The sequence below is a fragment of the Canis lupus genome, chromosome 6 (assembly GCF_011100685.1).
Source record: "Canis lupus familiaris isolate Mischka breed German Shepherd chromosome 6, alternate assembly UU_Cfam_GSD_1.0, whole genome shotgun sequence".
Taxonomy (NCBI): Eukaryota; Metazoa; Chordata; class Mammalia; order Carnivora; family Canidae; genus Canis; species Canis lupus.
The window spans coordinates 66,250,053-66,270,421 of NC_049227.1; the positions used below are offsets into that span (position 1 = coordinate 66,250,053).

The window sequence follows — 20,369 nt, forward strand, 5'->3', positions numbered from 1 at the left end:
GGGGTTCAGCAGGAGCGGTTAAGATGAGCACCCAGAGAATTATGTTTCAGAAAAGGAATCAATTCTACTTTCAGTTGTACTCCCTAAGAGACTAAGCGTGATGATAGATAACCTGCACCAGTCCATTGTTTAGAAACTACGGCTGAGAATTTTTGAAGCTGAGCTTCCATCAGTAGATTTGGCTGGGTATAAACCAAAGGCAGAGAATAACAATGAAAGTCAAGAATTTTTACGTATATTTTTTTCTCTCCATCTGAGGGTTTGAGTCATTTTGAATCTGCCACTAACTTACTATGCTATCCTAAACAAACATCAAGTTATAACATATCCAAGTAAAAAAATGAAGAGGTTTGATTAAATTATCTCCAAAGTCCTTTTTAAATTCTATAGTCTTTATCTTTGTCATTCAAGCTAAATAAGCATTTATTGATAGTCCGGTAACTCTACTTGTTATTACATGAAAAGCTCTGTTAAGTGTAAATCAAGGATTTCTCTCGTGGTCCAAAAATGGTCTCACAGAATCAATGGGAAAAAAGTCATTCTGTAGCACATCTGAGTAAGTGCAAAAGATCACATGTTGTCCGTTTTAGTATTATTAAGAGCTTTAACAAGAACATCATGGAGTACAATATAACAAAGGTATATAGCCTTAGCAAATGTTGGAGTTCTTAAATATTATTTCAAGGTAAAAGACCAAGTTAGGAGTATATGAGAAAAGAGACCTGTATCTGCTTTAAAAAATACTTTCTTTAGGATCATATTCAAAACATATGAGAAAACTGACTGGAATTCCTTTATTGGCCGGACATTAAAAACTTCTTATATTTTTGAATGTAAAATCATATAAAGTCATATGCAAAAAACATTTTGATAGTTTAGCTTTAAATATTTAAAAAATTAGCTCAAATATGCTAACTTTTAGAAAATGTCAACTTTTAAAACTACCTACACCTTTCAGTGAAAGACAAAAAAAATGTGAAAATTTTCAAGGTCTAGATTCTTATTCAAATGAAAAGATTTATTTCACAAGCCCTTGATATACAGTATTCTCCTTTATGCACTTTAAAAAGTTGAACTACTATCACAAATGCATAATTGATTTATGGGGGAAAAGTTCAAGTGAAGGACATATTACTTACTAACTGTGCATTAAAGAGGCAGGGTGGAAGAAAATGTTCCTCTCTGGAACATTTTAAAAGCAGTATTTAAAAAATGCAAATGCTGGATACAGGCAAAGCTCTCCATTTCACATCGGCACATAAGTCACAATAAATCCAAAGTCTCCTTCCGAAAACAGTAACAAAAAAGGACAGTATATATCAGGACCCAAATAAAAGGCAAATCTTTTTCCATGTGAACATGGTAAGAAGGGTACTGCACTCATCTACTCTTTTTAAAGAAAAAGATTTAACTGTTGTTCCAAATTTATAAAAATACATCAAGAATCTAATCACAACATGGCACAATATTAAAGAGATTCAAATATATCATAGTTCAAATCCTAAGTAACAAGAAACAATGCAATTAAAAGTCTATGTAATGTCATGTATTCATCATGTTTCTGTCACTCAAAAGCATTGTACAAGTGCTTTAATAAACTTTTCTCCATAATTCTGTTTTTTAAACGATAAAAATGGATCTTTATTTTCTTAACCATTTTCACCCCATTCCCTTATGAATAACTACTCAAGCCAGTAAGTTTTTCAACCAAACAGTAAAAGATAAGTATTATTAGGAAAGTGGGCTGGCAGTTGGACAGTTGTTCACTCTGCCTGTCATACCCCTTTAATGCAACTCTGATTTGCCTTTGTTCTGACAGTAGCAAACAGCTGCTTGTAAATGAGCCACTGTCCCTGGGCTGCCTCCCATTATTCCCCACTTTTGTTTGACAAGGTCACTTGCTACAGGGATTTTGTGAAGAAAGGATGTGCAACCTATAGAATTAAGAGTCTAGAACATAACCAAGCCAGGTATTTTTCTTTTGGTAACATGAACAAATCAAGATTACAAAAAAAGTTTTTTGCTCATTGAGCAAGTCAAACGTTTTTCCTTTAATACTGATTTCAAAAACCTAACGCTGTATCACAAAAGCAAATGACTTTTCCATAAATCCTCTTTCCTTTAAATTTATAGGACAGTTGTATAAAACACAGACATAATCACAAAATAATATTTACAAGCACATATTAATAAATACTAAGACGTGGCTCCTCTGCTGTTTTACAATGAGAGTTCAGATCTGGAAAACAGCAACTGGAGAAACATTTTTGGAAAACTTGAGGATATAATCCTATAGGTTCTTTCATTTTAAATTCCAATAAAAATTTCATTTATGACTAATTGCATTAAGGGTAAAAAGGCAGGGACCTCCAGGATCAAACATCTCACAATTTCATTCCATGTTGCTACCTTCAATGAACTTTACACAATATGTAAGTTAATCTAGACTGAAACTTGTTATTAAAATGTTTAATCAATATTCCACCAATGTTCCAAAAGGTATAATTGACACTATAAAGCAAGGCTCACCTTTAATTTTCACCTTGACCTATGATCTTCAGAAGGACTTAAAGCTATATTAGGACAATCTCATACAATTAAGTTGTTTCCAAAGAGAGGCATGCAGAAAGAGTGGAACGGCAGGTTTTTGATGCCATGGATGAACATAAAGAGGGCATGTTGGAGCAGTCCCTCATCCAAAATGAATCATGGCTTTGTGGTTTTGAAAGTTTATGAGTGGGAAAAGATCTAGGAAACTCTTTATGTATTCTTAGGATAAAACTGCCAAAATGTCACACAGAAACCTGGAGATAAAGAATTATTCACAAATACAATTTCTCACTATTCCATCTTTTTACCTACATCTAAAATTAGACAGTGTTGCACATTTTTCTTATCTTAATATACAACCATCAGAAGAAATGTGAACCTAGAGTAAGCTTTATCAATAGATAACTAAAACAAACCTGAAAATTTTTTCAGCAACACCAGCGCTTTGGATGTATTCACTGGTAAGAATTAGGTATTTCCATATTGGGAAGAAAATTAATAATTATGTAATTATCTCAACAAGGTCCCTTATTCTCTACTTAAACATTACAGTACTAGTCATAGGATAGACTATCCACATTTTCAAATAATTTCTAGCCTCCTGCTATTTAACATACTTCGCAAATTTTGCCAATCTTGTCTCACGTGGAAGGTGTCTGAAATCTAAAAATATTTTTACTATCTTAGCTAGGCTGACTTTGTATACCTTGTAAAGTCTCCTCCATTTTCTCTCATTCTTAGCCATTACTCTGATCTATGGTATTCAAATAAAATGGGTTTTCCTACATTTCAGTCAGGATATCAAAGTACCTTCATAAGTACCATATTTAAAGTCATATTAAAGAGTATTATAACTGAATTATATTTGATTATCCAGTGTTAATAAGTATTCACATAAAAAAATTAAAAGAAGCTAATGGTAATCCCTTATAACAGCCTTCACTTTTGCACAAAGATTTGAACACTCTAGTAGTTCACTATTAAGAGCATAGGACAGAAGATTTTCAGCTTCATTTATATTCAGAGGCAGGCAAATCACCAAAACTCATTTACATCCCTCCATTTTCCTTACAGCATGTTAACAGCAGGTGGTCTACCCATACCATCTTTGAAATAGGTGGCTTAAAATGCCTTTACATTTCAGTCAAGACCCTGAATTAAAAATAAACTTGAGCTTTAACTTCATCATTTTCTCTACAAGATGCAGTAATACAGAATAAACATAGTACTTAGTTTGTTCTGATTTTAATCTACATTCCACATTCTGGTTTCATACCATATAACTGCTCATTTTAATACTTCACGTTCTCCAAAGAGTTAAGCATTTAACCTAACAGGGCTGACAAAATGATCTAGTAATAAATTACAAGTGTTTCTAATAGTCCTATTTTATTGTGTTTATTTTTGCATCCCATAGGCTTTCCAGAATTCCTTTATACTGATGAACCTTAAAAAAAACATTTTTAGGGGCACCTGGGTGGCTCAGATCAGTTAAGCACGTGACTTAGGCTCAGGTCCTCAGGTCTTGATCTCAAGTTCCCTGTTCAGTGGGCAGTCTTGTCCCTCTCCTCTGCCCCTACCCCCGTTCGTGAGTGCTCTCTCCTTCACTCTCTCAAATAAATTAACAAAATTAAAAAAAAAAAGATAAAAAACACCATCACAATAGGAAAATCATTATATTGACTATGTACTACCCCCTAAGATATCCAGAATATATCTACAGATATTTATAAAAATGTCTTAGTGTCATCTATTAGCAATAATCTTTCAGAAATAAAAGTACAAAATAACATAATTTCTAAAAACATGCCTCCTTCTATGTAATTCTGACAGGAGTATTAGAAGAGCCAGAACAAAAGACAAAAGTTAATCAGCACCAGTGCTTAACAGGGTGAATAAATATGTCTTTGTGAGAATATGTCAATACAAAGAGGTTACGGAGAACATTCAAATAATCTGCATTATAGCCGCCTTCAAAATAAAAATATGGAAGACTTAAACCACATAACAGTAAAAACTGATAAAAATCCTTTGAGGTAGGCCAAGTGATTGTACTACTTGCCATTTTTCAGGCTAGTCAAGACTTCTAAGGAACTCTGTCTCCTTATCCATGAAAACTTACAACTCAAAAGGTTATGGCCTGACTTTTAAGTTTTTCATTACTACTGTGACCCGGTGCATTTCCTTGAGAATACAAAATAGGTAGGGAACAAACCAATCTACATCCTCATCTTTTAAAAAAAGATGCTAAATTTAATTTCTAAACAATTTTAATCTCTCTGGCTATCAGTGTCTAGTGACAAATACTTAAAATGAATGAGAAATGAAGTAAAATTAAAACACTGACTCAAAAAGTAGTTTTTTTCATTTTCCACCAATAACAGTCATTTACAATTATACTTTTCAGAACCAGACAATAAAAATACTGTCCCCAAAAGAGGAAAATAGATTATCAATTACTAATGCTTTAACTAGGAAAATAAGTTTAACTAGGTAAAATGGAAGAAATTGTTTTTAAAAATAGTTTTATAAAAATAAGTAACAACCAATATAAGTGTATACAAATATTCATGAGTAGCAAAACGGAAAATCTGGAAAAAAAAAAGTATACCTTTGGTTGTTTTAACTATGCTAACATGTAAATGAATAAAGTACAAAGAGAAACCATTTTTGACAATACAACACTGATAAAAACCAGACCCTTGATCGCTTCATAATAATCTGTCTGCAAATAAAGGCAAAAAATGTTTTCACCAGGATTAACAATTCTGGCAATTTAAAATGCAGGTTATATTCCTATATCTTGAAAATACTTTCACAGCCCAATTAAATTATCATTATGGGTACTTTCCAAAATATGAAGCCATTATTTGAAATTGACAAAGAGAAAAGTCCACATATCTTCCTTGGTTTTACTTGAAAACTGATTCTTGCAATTAGGAATGTTACCTTATGAAGTCTTATTTTGTGTTAACATAGATCAAAATGTCACAAGAAAAAATAAACAGTATTTACCTCTTATTGGAACATTTCAAGTACAAATGGGAAGAACACTGGTTAATTCCTTGCTTTTAGATTGAGTAGATGTACTATAGAAGATCTAAGGAATCTGATTATCCAATTTAGATAATTAGAAGTTAAAGTTTTTGTACAAGTCATAAGCTTCAACAAATGTTAGGTTATCAAAAAATGTATTTTTAATAAATTAACCACATTTTATTCTCCTTTTATAAAAACTCTCATGAATATGTATAAAAAGTTTTATGTGCAGATACACAATATGTATGAAATTAACTCTGAATAATTGTCTGGCACAAACCAAGTCTTTAGCTCTCATAATGAGTGTTACTAATTTTTTGTTGTTGCTGCATACAGGGAAATGTGCATCTCCTACTTGTTCAATTTTGACATGGTGTAACATTACAGTTTTCAAGATATGTATCCGTAGTATTTGCCAATGTAGATCAAATAACTAACAAGTTGTCATAAGAAGATATGGACAATAAATAAATAAATAAATAAATAAATAAATAAATAAGAAAAAATTCAAAATTAAACCTGACCTCATGAAGACTCAATTTAAATCTCCCGTAAAGAAAAAAAGCTAAGATGTCCCTAAATAAACAGAATGTATGAGCTGAACATTATTGTATCTTATCCAATTTTAAGAAGTCATAATTATATTTTACACTTCATCAACATTTAATAAGTCAATGATTTTCAAGGGTTTTGATAATCCATTTGACTCACATTCACCCTTCCTCTCTACATAACAGGGAGAAATTATACTTCTTTATAAACTGTTAAGAGAATAGTTGAAGTATTCAAACTATACCTATATGTTAGTAACTTTCTAATTACAATTTTTTTTTTGTATGCTCAAGTACATTTACCATGGCTGGAAGCCATTATACATAGTGATCTAATGCTAATAACAAGACTGGCCTATTTTTCTATCCCTACAGTCTTTAAAAACAGTGGAAAACACACTTTGAAGATGAAAATGGAAGAAAAAAGAGACCTAGAGAAAAACACAAGAATTGGATTTGTACCTGTACCTGGACAACAATGTGGTCCTCTTCTATTTCAGTCGAAAACACCCACGTTCATCCAGGTTGCACAAGCCAGAAACCCAAGAGTCAACCTGACACCAGCTTTCCCAGTTCAAACTCCGACTAGGTTTAATGTTTTATTTATCTTTCTAACATATTTCTTTTTCTTTGTCTCTACTTTTAGCAAGAAAGTCCATTTATTGATCTTTGATTCCAGAGTTCTTATAACATCTTTTCAAATCTCCCTGCTTGTGTTTTAGTTCCACCCTCCCTATTCACAATCCTTTCTCCTCACAGCAACCATGACCTTTCTAAACACAATCTGATCAGGCCAAGCTCCTGGTTACTACCAGCTCTTTGCATAAAGATAAAAATCCTGAACATAGGCCACAAGGTCCGACTTAGTTTGAACATATGATCTCGGAGCTCACACACTACATTGCACTTCAATTAGTAAAACGTACCAAGCACTTTTCAATTCTCCACAGAAGAATAACATGACTCTCCAAACTTGGCCAAATATTCCCACCTTCATTCCAACTCTTCTTTTTTATTTATTAAAGGATGACAGGAAAGGAATTGGCTAACACAAAGATAGGATTCCCAGCCACAAGGAGACAAAATTAGAGCAAATAATAGGTACCCACTTCTTCCCCAATAGATGTAAAATAAACACACACATTCATGTTGTAGTAGGTACTAATAATAAAGAAATAGGTTAGGAGTTAGGGTGTTGTATGTCTGGAGGTTATGGGAGAAGAGAATGTTTTAACAGCACAGGTAGCCTCTCTGAGATAAGAACACTTAAATTTTAATCTAAAAAAGATAAAAGTAGTAATTGTGAGTAGGGGAGAGAAAAATTATTCTGGGCAAAGAAACTACAGATATAAAGGCATTCGGATGTTTACAGGAACTAAAATAAGACTAATGAGCCTGAAGATAAGGGAGCCTATCCAAGAGTGGCTCCATGGAAAGCTGGAGAGAAAATTATAAGTTAGATCACTTAGGGGTTTACACCAATTGAGGACACCAAAGACTTTTTAATAGGAAAAGAAAGTGACCCAAATTATATTTTATAGAGCTCATTTTTGCTAACCTGTGGAGAATAAATGGAGAAAGAGCAGGGGGAGGGGGTGGGGGTGGGGAACGGGACTCAGATGAAAGCGACCACTACACCAAGAAAACATCATGGTAGAACCTACCCCATTTGTAATTTAGTTATTGCATGTCTCCCCCACATTTTAACTAAGTGTAAGTTAAACCTTGTCTGGTTTTTCTTCAACAATATCATCAATGTCTGGGACACGGCAAGTGGCAAAGAAGGATATAACCAATGAAACCCTTAAAAGTGAAAAAGAAAAAGCCAGTAAAATTTTTCTATCTATCCAAAGTAGATATAATATTTTGTGTCTGTGTGAAGCTTTGTATTTACCTAGGAGTTGTTGCCCAGCTTTTATCAGATTCTCGAGGGGGTCTACAAACTCCAACATTTTAAGAACCACTGAAGCCTATATCTCACCAAAAATCTAGAAGGGGGAGTTGTCATAGGACATAAAGAGAGAGAGAACAGACCATGAATAGAATCTAAGTTCTTCACAGATGCATAAATTAATCCCTGATACTCAAATGAAGTGCAAATATCAAACGAATTAAAATTTTAAAAAACATTACTTATTCTGGACTCTGCAATTAAATATTTAGTTTTCCTTTATAATTGTATTTCATTTAGGTACTTCATTTATTAGCAATTCCAAGTAAGGAAAAGCAGTGCATGATCATACTTTTCTTTAATGCTTGTGGATAAGCATTAATCTGTAGATAATCAGATATTGTTTTACACAGTTATTTAACCAGTTACTTTCAAGTATAAAATTAAATACAAAACTCACTCATCAGCCTCAATTTTGTTTTCTCTCTTGTATATCAGTAGAGCTACCTCCTACTCTCTGACTTTCAGGGCACAAGCCCATGTGCGTATAGCTAAGGAAGTCAGAACACCCCAGGGAAGCAGTTTGGTTTGTTTTTATAGACACCCAAAACAGCACTCCCTTCTTCCCATGGGGCTTAGCAACAAAGCTACCTTGTCCACTAGTTTCACAAAACACAATCATATCCAAGCTATGTTTTGTTATTTTTGGAAAGTAGACGTCTCAAAACATTTGAGATTGCAGTAATCACCAAATACTAATCATAATAGTAGCTTATTGCCAAAATCAAGTAAGATGTATAAGAATTGAGATATGAAAATACTATAACTTTTAAAGCAGAATCAATTGGCCAAGATTACTAGAAATATTTTACAAGCTTAGTCTATCTCTCATATATCCTAACGAATTAGACTAGAAAGGAATCACTCCTACTTAAATTTACTTAAGAAAACTACTTAAGTTAGTGTTTTGTCACCATACTTTAAAAAGAAATCATTATCCTATGTAACACAGATCTCAAATTCTTTCGTCTAGAAATATAATACAGTTCTTAAATAACTTCGTATAATTGATTTGTAACCAAAAATAACATGTTATGTTCTAGCAATGAAAGCATTTGCTTGCCACTCATAATTCTGTATTTTGAACTCACCCTTGGTTAATGTTTGTTAAGACGTGTGTAAGATTCTGATGCTAAGTACAACGTCTTGAGAGTACCTATTTCATGCAGAAACTGAAATCACATAAACCCCAAGTAGCAGTGAAAGAATACTTCTTTGTTATGTAGGGTATACAATCAAGTTAATTACTCAATAATTAAAATATGTTTGCAGAAGTGCATCTTGTGTGGAAAATGAATGCAAGATTACAAAATGTCTTACAACAGTATAGTTTCAATAAGAACTTCCAATATTTTCATGGAAATTTACACGTAACTTTTTCCTTAAGATAATTTCTGACTACCATAGTAACAACTAGAAACTAACACTGAAGTGCAGTTTTTAAAACTTTTTGAGGAAATAGTACTTCTTTACCTGCACATATATAAAAGGGAACCAGATATATAAAAAGTTGTACTTATTTACTGAACCAATAGCTACTAAATATGCTAACATGTGCCAAACACGGTTATGTGAAATAAACTTGAGGAAACAAAAGGGAAGATGACAGATCCCTGTCCTCATAGAGCTTATAAAAGGAGAGGCATACAAATAAAAGTATTTACAGATACTGGAACTGTTCAAGAAGAAAATAAATAGGATGATGTAACTTGGGAGGTGCTTTCCATAAGAGAGTTATGAAAAGCATCTCTGGGGGTTGACATTAATTAGAGCCAAGACCTAAAGGATGAGGAAAAATCAGTGATGTGACAAGCCGAGGAATGAGTTCCAGGCACAAGAAAAAGTCTGGCATGTTCCAGAAACAGAAGGAAGGCAAGTGTATGAAGTGTTAACATTTCTTTCCTATCCCTCTAAGTTCAGGATGCCTTAACAGTAAGAACATGGACTCTGGAGCAAAGTCTGGAGCTGAATCACAGCTGTACTAACTTAGAAAAAAAAAAAAAATTATGTGATCTTGGACCATAAATTACCAAAATACTTATACCTTTTTTTCCTGATTCACAGTATAGAAAATAAGATCCATATTTTATAACCAGTAGCATAAAAAAATCTTCCACTAACAAAAGAAGCCCAATAAGCTGTTTCTTCCTTCTTCCAAAAGTATTATCACTTTATCTTTCTGAACTTTAAACAAGTACCAATTGTTTTTTTTTAAATTTCAGAATCTATATAGAACATTTTAAATAAAAATATTCCAAACAAAATTTTCAATACCCCTTAAAATAGTTTTCATGGAAAGTTATGAGGTAGACCTTTATCCTTCCCTTTAGGGTGAGGAACTGCCTCTCTGGGAGTTCTGTTCTCAGTACTGTCTGTGGGGCATACAACAAAGGTTACTTACAAAGGCCACTTCACTTCCCTGGGTATTTCTTAGAAGAAATGAACTACTGGCTCAAAACCAATAGATAAAACTACTAATCCCACATTTGAGGAAATATAAGAAACTAGGAAGAATTAGAGAGTACTTCCTGGAATGGGTAGCTCCTAATCTACAGTGCTGAGAGGAAAGTGATCTCTTCATATTGGAAGGAAGGAAGGAAACTTGAATAAATTATAATCACTAAAGTAGATACGATGTGAACGTTCCATAACCCCAAATAAAAGTGATAAAAAATAGCTGCAATGTAGTGAAGCTGCTAAAATGCTTCCAGTTTTAATGCTTCACATTTATCTTTGTATCAGTAAAAGTCTAATTAGGGAATCAGATATGGCTGGCTCACCAACTCACAATGTATTTTAGCTAAGAGGTCAGAACTCAAAGATGGCACAGAAGTAACTGGAAAAAAAAAAAAAAAAATGCTGGCCAGTGCTCTACAACTGGTTTTGTCTACCAATTAAATTAAGTTAAATTTTGGAAAAACAAAATAAGGTCACAGTTTTAGAAATAGATCTAGGAAGCTCAAGACAACGGAGCATTTTAGCTAAATTATCCTCTATTTAAAATAGTTAAGCCTGTTTTTTAAAGTGAATAGTATATAGAGAAAAAAGATAAAGGTACTAACACATATGAAGAATCTGCCACCTGCAAAGTGGTATATGGGAACATTCAAAAGTTTTAGAGATAAAGTAAAATGGAAAATCAAATCCCAGGAGACAAGAAAATCTAATTTCCTACTTCACTGTAAGTATGTTTATACAGACTGAAACTAAAAAAAAATGCAAATGAGGCTGTCAAACTAAATAGAAACCATGTAATAATCAGGTAAATATATATAGAAACATACATAATTTTAATCTTAATAAGCCACTTGCCACTTCATTCTCTTCTGCAATATGGTACATATGTCAATGACTGTTATCTGGAGAAAAAAAAAGAAAAAGATTTCCTCTATGTATTGTCTCAATATTTTCTGAATCAGAAGGTCCTCGCTAAATATGTGCACATTTGCCAAGTGATATGCTGCCTTCAGACACATCACTTGGCAATTAATTTTGTTTGCATACAACAAAATCTTCATGCTTGATAGTTGCATGACTATCTTACTGTAAGAAGGATATATGGAATTAAGCCATGAAATAAATGTGAGGACTTATTATTTTGGAATGTTTGTGACTGTTGCCGTATCGTTGTTGACCTAAGTTGCACTAAGTACGTTGACCCATACTTAGACTACATAAATGCATACTGAAGTATAAAATTAAAAGACCCAAAATGCTGAAAATGTAACTGTTTTCACAGTTTTAGTGATGTATAATGAAGAAAAATTTAATTCCAGAATTTTTAGCTCTTCCTCCACAATAGATTGCTACTTATACCAGAAAATTACAATTGCTTTCTAGCATTTTTTTTCTATAAATATCTAAAGCAGTTTAAAAACTAAATGTTTGCTGCTATCCAGATAAATTTAATTCCCTGTACTAAGGAACTACAAAGTCTGGAGGTGATTTAATACTTGTGACACATAATTCAATAAGTTTGGGTCAAATGTATTAATTTCTATCTTCTTGGACATCATTATTTATTTTATATACAATGCATACAATTCTACTTCCAAATCTTTTTGTGTGAGAAAACATGCTCCTTCATTCTATAGCAGGTTCTCAATAGAATGACACCAGATTTCTTTGGTTTCCCCATTAACTGGTCCTAATATAAACAATTAAATCTCACTTTACACTAAATCAAAAGTAAATAATAGCAAGAGACTGAGATACCCCCACCCCAGCCAATCTGCTATCTTTTCATCTGCTCACTACAATCCATTCTTAGCAACTTAAAGACTATCACAGGAGAGAGAGAGAGCCACTGTGGTTTAGGGCAAAATGCCACATTCTTCAAAGGGGTGGGGGTGGAGGCGGGAGTGGAGGGAAAAGATTGTCAAACATGGTTTTAGGGATGATTTTTTCAGTTTCTAGGAGAAGATTCTTTCGGAGACTATCATTTAAAACCCCAGGCTCAAGGGTATTATGCTGAGTGAAGTAAGTCAGTCGGAGAAGGACAAACATTATATGTTCTCATTCATTTGGGGAATATAACTAATAGTGAAAGGGAATATAAGGGAAGGGAGAAGAAATGTGTGGGAAATATCAGAAAGGGAGACAGAACGTAAAGACTGCTAACTCTGGGAAACGAACTAGGGGTGGCAGAAGGGGAAGAGGGCGGGGGGTGGGAGTGAATGGGTGACGGGCACTGGGGGTTATTCTGTATGTTGGTAAATTGAACACCAATAAAAAATAAATTTAAAAAAAGGAAAGAAATTAAATAAATAAATAAATAAATAAATAAATAAATAAATAAATCAAAACAAAACCCCAGGCTCATTAGGCACAAAGCAATACTTAGAAGGCAACAAGAAAATACTACAACAGAGCAACCCTGAGTCATATCCAATAGGTCCTGTGGTTTAAGTACTTCAAAAGCTTGCAATACAATGTGAAGACCAACATGAGCTGTCCATCCTCAATTCAAATGAACATTCAGGGCCTAAAGCCATAAGGGAAACAACCTTCCTTTATAGAGCAAAGATCAATAATAGCCTGGGAATCCTACAAACCAATTTCTAATTCTTGTTCCGACATCAGCTATCTCCAACTGTGGATCACAAACAAATACGTAAATTAACTGCACTGTTAAACTCCCATAAAATGGGGGCCCCTTGCCTTTGTAAAATCTATACAGAATATTGTCTGTGAGAAAGTATAAATGATGCTAAAAATCATATTCCCAGCCTTGCAATGTTTGCTTATTTTTCTTTGTGACCGAGTACTTACAAACCAACATAGTTTTTATGTTAATTGATTCCACATAAATTTTTTCCCACCAGAACAACGTCTAATCTTTTCTTTTTCTTCTTTTTCTTTTTTTGCAATAGTGTGAATAGAGAAGGGATCATTCATTTACTCGTTCCTCTAACAAATATTTAATATCTTCTCTAGGTCGTACTCTTCTGGTTGCACTGGAGACATTAGTAGATGTGAAAAGTGCTAGGTCCACTTGCTGGTCAAAGAATAAAGTGCCATGAAAAATTAATATCCTTTCTTTGGAGTTTGTAAAAAAGTGAATCCAGTCCAAAAGAAGGCTTACTCATATATAGTCATCCATTAATTCATTTAGTCATTCATTCACTGAACATTTATTAGTTTAAAAAGTATTTGTTGTGCCTTGCCCTTTCCTGAGGGCTAGGAATCACACTGGCAAAAGACATGATATGATTCCTGCTCTCCTGAAGCTAGAACAAAGCTAAGTTGGGGCACCTGGGTGACTCAGTGGTTGAGCATCTGCCTTTGGCTCAGGTCATGATCTCGGGGTCATGGGATCGGGTCCCACATCAGGTTCCCTGCAAGGAGCCTGCATCTCCCTCTGCCTGTGTCTCTGCCTCTCTCTGTATCTTTTATGAATAAATAAATAATATCTTAAAAAAAGAAAGCTATGTAAAACTAGCTTTGAAGCAAGATCTATTTATTACATGAAAAGACTAGTTACCTAGTTACTGTCAGAGAGGAATAGTGAAGTCCAGAGGAAGATTTAAAAAAAAAAAAAAAAAAGTTGATAGGAACTACTAGGTGGCTAAACTAAAGTTAAGAAAATTTGTGACAAACTAAAGGGAAGCAAGTTGCTAAAGGTGTTGGCTCTTTATGGGTCAGTTGTTTTTTGAGTGCGTTTATCAACAGGGATAATGCAAAAACATGGTTATCTATCCTAAAAAGTATCTACTTTTCAAAATTTAAGTTTTCTCTCATCCATCTTAGCCTCCTTTTTTAAAAATTCCTTAATAATATGTTATGATAAGTACACATTATTAATTTTCTCTTAATTTACAAACCTTGCTAGTTTTAACTTTGTCAAGTGCAATAAAATTCCAGGATAAATATAGGATCTCTTTGTTCGCAAACTGCCTTCTGCTGTACTCTACAATGACACAACTGTATATAAACAGACTGATGTAGAAAAAAACACTAAGTCTAAATTCTTTTAGGACAAAATATCACATGATAGAAAATGTTCAAGGTCTAAATCAAACACATTCATGGGTTTATTGATAAAGAGTGATACCATATGTTAGAAGGCATTTTTGAAGTGATACTGATAAGTATATAATATATAATACATAAACCGATGAAATTCGTATTTCTCTGGTTAAAAGCGCATATACCAACACCTTTAAACCAACATGTGGAACTTGTCATGACATTCTAACATCTCTTATCAAGTGGTAGATAGGTTTCTTAACTGATTTAATATTATGAAAACATTAAAAAATCTTTGCAAAATTAACTATGATAAGATACTTTATCATCCTATTAAAATGTCAGTGAAATGTGCACATGTTCTAAAATTAATGAGGATATGTAGTGAAAATGAGTTAAGCAACTGGAAAATAACTGTATGCTTAAGAACAATCACCTAGCACACAGTAAAAGCAGTAATATACAACAAAAAAAAATCAGAAACATCAATGAATAAAAAGCAAGCACATTTTTAATGTTAGAAACAAATATACTGCTCCAGTGAAATTAGCTTTATTTCAAAGTTTAGAGTCAGCATAGTTAATGGCCTCTTCCCAATTTAATTTAACTTTTGGTATTAGGAAATTTGGACCAAAGAAATTACCCACACCCTTAGACAAAGAACCAAAATTTTAGATACCTAGAAAATTCTCCCCAAAGCACTTCTTTGTGTCATGTTAATTTGTGGGACTATTTTCCAGCTAACTCAGAGACCTAAAACTGAAACTATACAATATTAAAAATTTACTAGAGATAGTATGCATTTAATCTATTAATGTACACTAAAATAGTCTAAAGTAAGAGCATCTTATTTTGTTTTTTTAAAATATAGAAAACTGTTTTCTTAATTAATAAAATGCACTGAGAGGTATTCCAACAAAACATCAGTTTGTTGGTATCAGAATTTCAAGTCCTATTTTTCTTTTTTCTAATTTTTATGATGTCTATATTTGCTTCGAATTCAATAAAATCATTAAAATACTTTATTATATATTTTTCGAAAGCCTCACACAATATGACAATCCAAATGATCAAAAAAAAAACCATAAACACACATAAATGAGCATTTATCAAATAATATTTCAAATAATATTTAAATTAATTTTTGGTCATTTTTACTTAAGAGAATTTCAAATCATATAGAGGTTGAAGAATGAAACATTTAAAAAATACTATACAACAGAAGTAAAATACTGTTGAATCGACACAAATGATTTAAACAACACAATTTCTTTCATAAAACTTAAAGAACATTTATAAACAATCATATCAGAATTAAAAGTGGCAAATGTTTTACAATCATGTGATGCTCAAATTATTAAAATATTGTAAAACACAGTCACTATAATTTCTTTCCTGTCTTAAACTGTGTCAGTTATTTACAACTTGTATTGGTAGTATCTTCTCGATTGTTCTCAGTTATTACTAATATGAATGTTCATAGTTACTTAAATTCTGCACAATTAACTTCAGAGAGGTACACAGCAAAACTACTCAATCAACATTTTCCAACATTAGAAAAACAAATGACAATACACGTTATATGACTATAAAGTCCATGGCATGGCATGGTAAAATAAGAACTCCATAGCAAGCTGAAAATAAGTCATATCAAATAGAAAGTAAGCAGTCTAAATAACAAACAGCACACTTACTCTCTATTACTTGGGGAGAGGGGGAATGTTAAATGTATGTACAGTTCATTTCATGTGTTTTTTAAGTTATATAAATGATTTTTCTTCAAGTCTTTGTCCATTTGCTATCATTTTTAATGGGGGCTAAGCTTTAACTGGCCCTTATCTAAGTAATCATCCCAAATTCTTATTTTTTTTTAAGAATTTATTCATTTACTCATGAGAGACACAGAGAGAGAAGCAGAGATATAAGCAGAGAGAGAAGCAGGCTCCCTCAGGGACTCAATCTCAGGACCCTGGGATCACGACCGGAGCCAAAGGTAGACGCTCAACCACTAAGCCACCCAAATGTCCCCAATTCTTATACTTTAAGAAATAAAATGCTAACTCAAATACTGACCCTGTTCAAGCTGGATCTCTAAAGAGGTGAGAACATGTCATGCTTCAAAAAACAGCAAAGATTAGGAAAATACCGTATTAAGTCTCATCTCTAAATAGTTTCATAATACATTTGTTCCTGCCTTAAGAGAAAGTTTATGGGAATTGGTAAAATGATGTTCATTCTTCTCAGTTACAGTTCTTCACACCACCAACCACAAAAAAAACCTGCACAAAGAACTCAATAAATGTATCATTTCCTGAGTGAAAGAACAAATGACTAATAATAAATGGAATCAAGAAGTAGTAGTAGTACTACTTGCTCAATGGCATTGGTTCTATGTACTAAACGTCATTAGGTCTGGCTTTCTCCCTTCTAACATGCCATGCATAGACTTTCAAATTTTCTACCTGTAGCCTCATTTAAACCAAACTGCTTGAACCTAGGAAAAGAAGTTTCAATGGCTACAACTAACTGCTTATATCTCAGACAGTTAAGAGTATTATAATATTTAACTTTCATCCTCCCTGATCCAGTCTCATCCCCATAACTCCAAATGTAGTCAATCTTTATCTTTACATTTCCTTATTTCCCTAGTGCAAACTACCCGCTAATTTTAATTTCCCATTTGAGATCAAATGTTTTACCATTCCCATACATGTTCACGGGCCACTTCTGAAAATATCCATATGATAGTAACGATTTAAATGACAGCTGTGAGAGCGAATATTAATTGCTACATAAGCACAAAAATAATTCTTTTAAGAGGTGTATAAATGGTTATATCAATGGTATATAGCCAATAATATTTTCTTTTAAGTCACATAATGGGTTCTAAAAATTGCATTCATTTATTCAATTACGTATTTAGATACTCTTATATACCAAGAACTCACAAATTTAAAATAAAAAAATAGCGGTACATTCAAATCACAATATGATCTTCCAATTGTGTATTTATTGATTGGGAACAGAATCATCTCTGTATAGAAGCTGTCAATGGATGGTGAATTTGAAAGAACTGCCATCAGAAGGAACCATCTGTGGGCTGATAGAGGTTTTTCTACTGATGTGTCAACACAATGCCAAAATATGTAGTCAACGTCGTTAAAAAATAAAGCTAAGTAAGATGTTTGGCACCAGAGACCATATGTTGAATGCCTACATCTTCCACTTTCTCAACCTATGCCTGGAGTCCAACAGATCCGGTGTGAGTGTGAATAGTGTATGTACATTAATCAACCTTTTAGAAGTCATTTCCTTTTTATATATATGCATTGCTTAAAATACAAATGGCTAAATCATAGGGACCATATTCTATGCATCTAGGAACATTCCAAAACTGAAAATTAAACTGTATTTTCATTATTATACAAATTAAAAATAATCAAGACTGTTAAGTCAGACAGTCCCAGTGGACAAATGAATCTCATTTTTGCATTTATTATTCATTTAATGCTGCCTAAGTCACCTATCTTTGAGTAAGTTTCCTTAGGTACAAAACTGAGAAAATAATACAAACCTCAGAGAGCTATTGAGAACATTATCCAGGACAATGAAGAGAAAAAAATCTAGAACAGTCTTTGATACCTAGTAGGATCCAAGGGCAGCCATTGATTTTAGATTTAACTTAAAAGCAAAAAATTAGAGAAATTAAAAACTAGTTGTTTTATACCTACAAAAAATGTTTTCCAAACTTTACCCATATTTATTATTTAATTATTAAGGCAAGTTTCATATTAGATGCTTATTACAAATCATGAAATATTAAGGCCTTAATAATATATTTTTAATTCTGTATGTATGCTCCACTTACACATTTGTCTAAGCCTGAGCTTACCATTATTGAGTTTTTAATGGTACCAATTGATGGAGGAAAAATGTTAGGGTTCAAAGCTGATGGCCAAGAAAGAATTCTTGAGACGTCCTTGGTGCAAAAGGTGGTTTTATTTAAATACAGAGACAGGACCTTTGGGCAGAAAGGGCTGCACTGGGGTCATGAAGAGTGGTCCATTATATACTTTCAAGCTGGGAGGGGATATAAGCCTCCCTGGTATTTTAAGAACAGGTTTCCCGGATCCTGAGGAGGCTAGCTATTGTTGGAAAAGGTCATTTATTATTGTTTAGTGAACTCTCAGTCATGAGACCCTTCAGATGTGTATTGGTGGGTCATATGCTTGGAGGATGATTGCCAACATGTATCCTGGAGGGGTAGAGATAAAGGAAGTTTCTAAAGGAATTTTTATATGTTAAAGTAGATTTACAGGATCCTGGGGGTCAGCCCTTTTGGCCCTTAGCAAGTATTAACATCGAGGCAACTGAGTTCCTAGAGAAATGTCACTCTGTCTGTTTCAAGGACTTATCAATGAGCTGTAAGTAGTAAGGAAATTTAATAATTTTCCTTCTGCCTTTGTGCCCCACAGCAGCAACTTCATTACACTGACCATACAAATTACCCATCAAATCCACTTCTCCCTTCTCCTTTTTTATTTCTCATTTTAGTGAATTCATGATCCAACATTCACCACTTACTATATCTAAATATTAATTGCCATTTTTACCAGCACTCAGTTCATTTGAACTAAAAATGCTCTGCTTATAAGCACTGCTGAGAAGACAAAGCCAATCTGACTATGAGATCCTACCAGCAAACCAGACACAGTTGATTGAATAAGACTTGGTTCCTGAATGCAAGGGCAGGCAGTCTGTGATCCCAATAGAAATGTTACGATGTGACTTCACACAAGAAGGAGTGAGGCCCATGAATTTCTCTTTCTCAAGAATCTCAATTAGGGAAACTGAGGTAATTCCAGAATTAAAAGAAAGAGCTAAAGCTGTCAATGGTGGAACAAGGCTAGGTGGAGTACACTGAAGTCATCCTAAGATAAAACTGTGAGGGAGGAGAAACCATGGTAAGGCAAAGGGGAAAAAGATAAGAAAAAGACAGGGTAGACAGGAAGAAAAGCCAGCTGGTATCCTGGTATCTGGGAGAAGAACAAGTGGATGCAAAGAGAACCCATGGCAAGTAAACAGAGTTCTAAAAACTTGCTGCTCCTGATCCTGGATGGGTGCTGGAAGACCAGTTTCCTTGGATCTTTCAGCCTCCACAGGGCAAACCAGGCAGTATGACCACAACTGAATCCCTAGGAAAGTCCAGCTTATTTTATTCTCACACACCATTAGTTTCACTTCCTCACCACCGATAAACCTAAATAAATAACTCTATCCCTCATCGATGATTTACCAAATCTCATCATTTATTCTACCTCTGAAATCTCAACAATTCACTCCTTTTTATCTAATTTACTGCAATTTTTTTTTCCCCACTCTCTCATTCTTTCTCACCTAGATTACCATAAAAGTCTTAAGGGAAGGGGTATAAACGGGCAGACAGCAGGATGATGCCTTCTCACAGGTAGATTTCATTTGCCACTCACCTTATCGGAATTTGTGTTTTGTTTTGTTTTTTAAAGATTTTATTTATTTATTCATGGAAGACACACACACACAGAGAGAGAGAGAGAGAGAGAGAGAGAGAGGCAGAGACACAGGCAGAGGGAGAAGCAAGCTCCATGCAGGGAACCCAGGTCTCCAGGATCAGGCCCTGGGCTGAAAGCAGCACCAGGGCCACCTGGGCTGCCCAGAATTTTTGTTTTGAATGAATTACCAATGTTTCAAACTGTGCAGATACATCATTCAAAATCAATTTCTGGGGTGCCCGGCTGACTCAGTCAGAAGAGTTGAGACCCCTGATCTTG

At 33.7% G+C, this 20,369-nt stretch overlaps 1 protein-coding gene across 1 annotated transcript in view; it reads right to left on the reverse strand.

The window, feature by feature from the left end:
* The window catches only part of ADGRL2 (adhesion G protein-coupled receptor L2), a 619,868-nt gene that overhangs the window by 115,457 nt on the left and 484,042 nt on the right, over nucleotides 1-20,369 (reverse strand).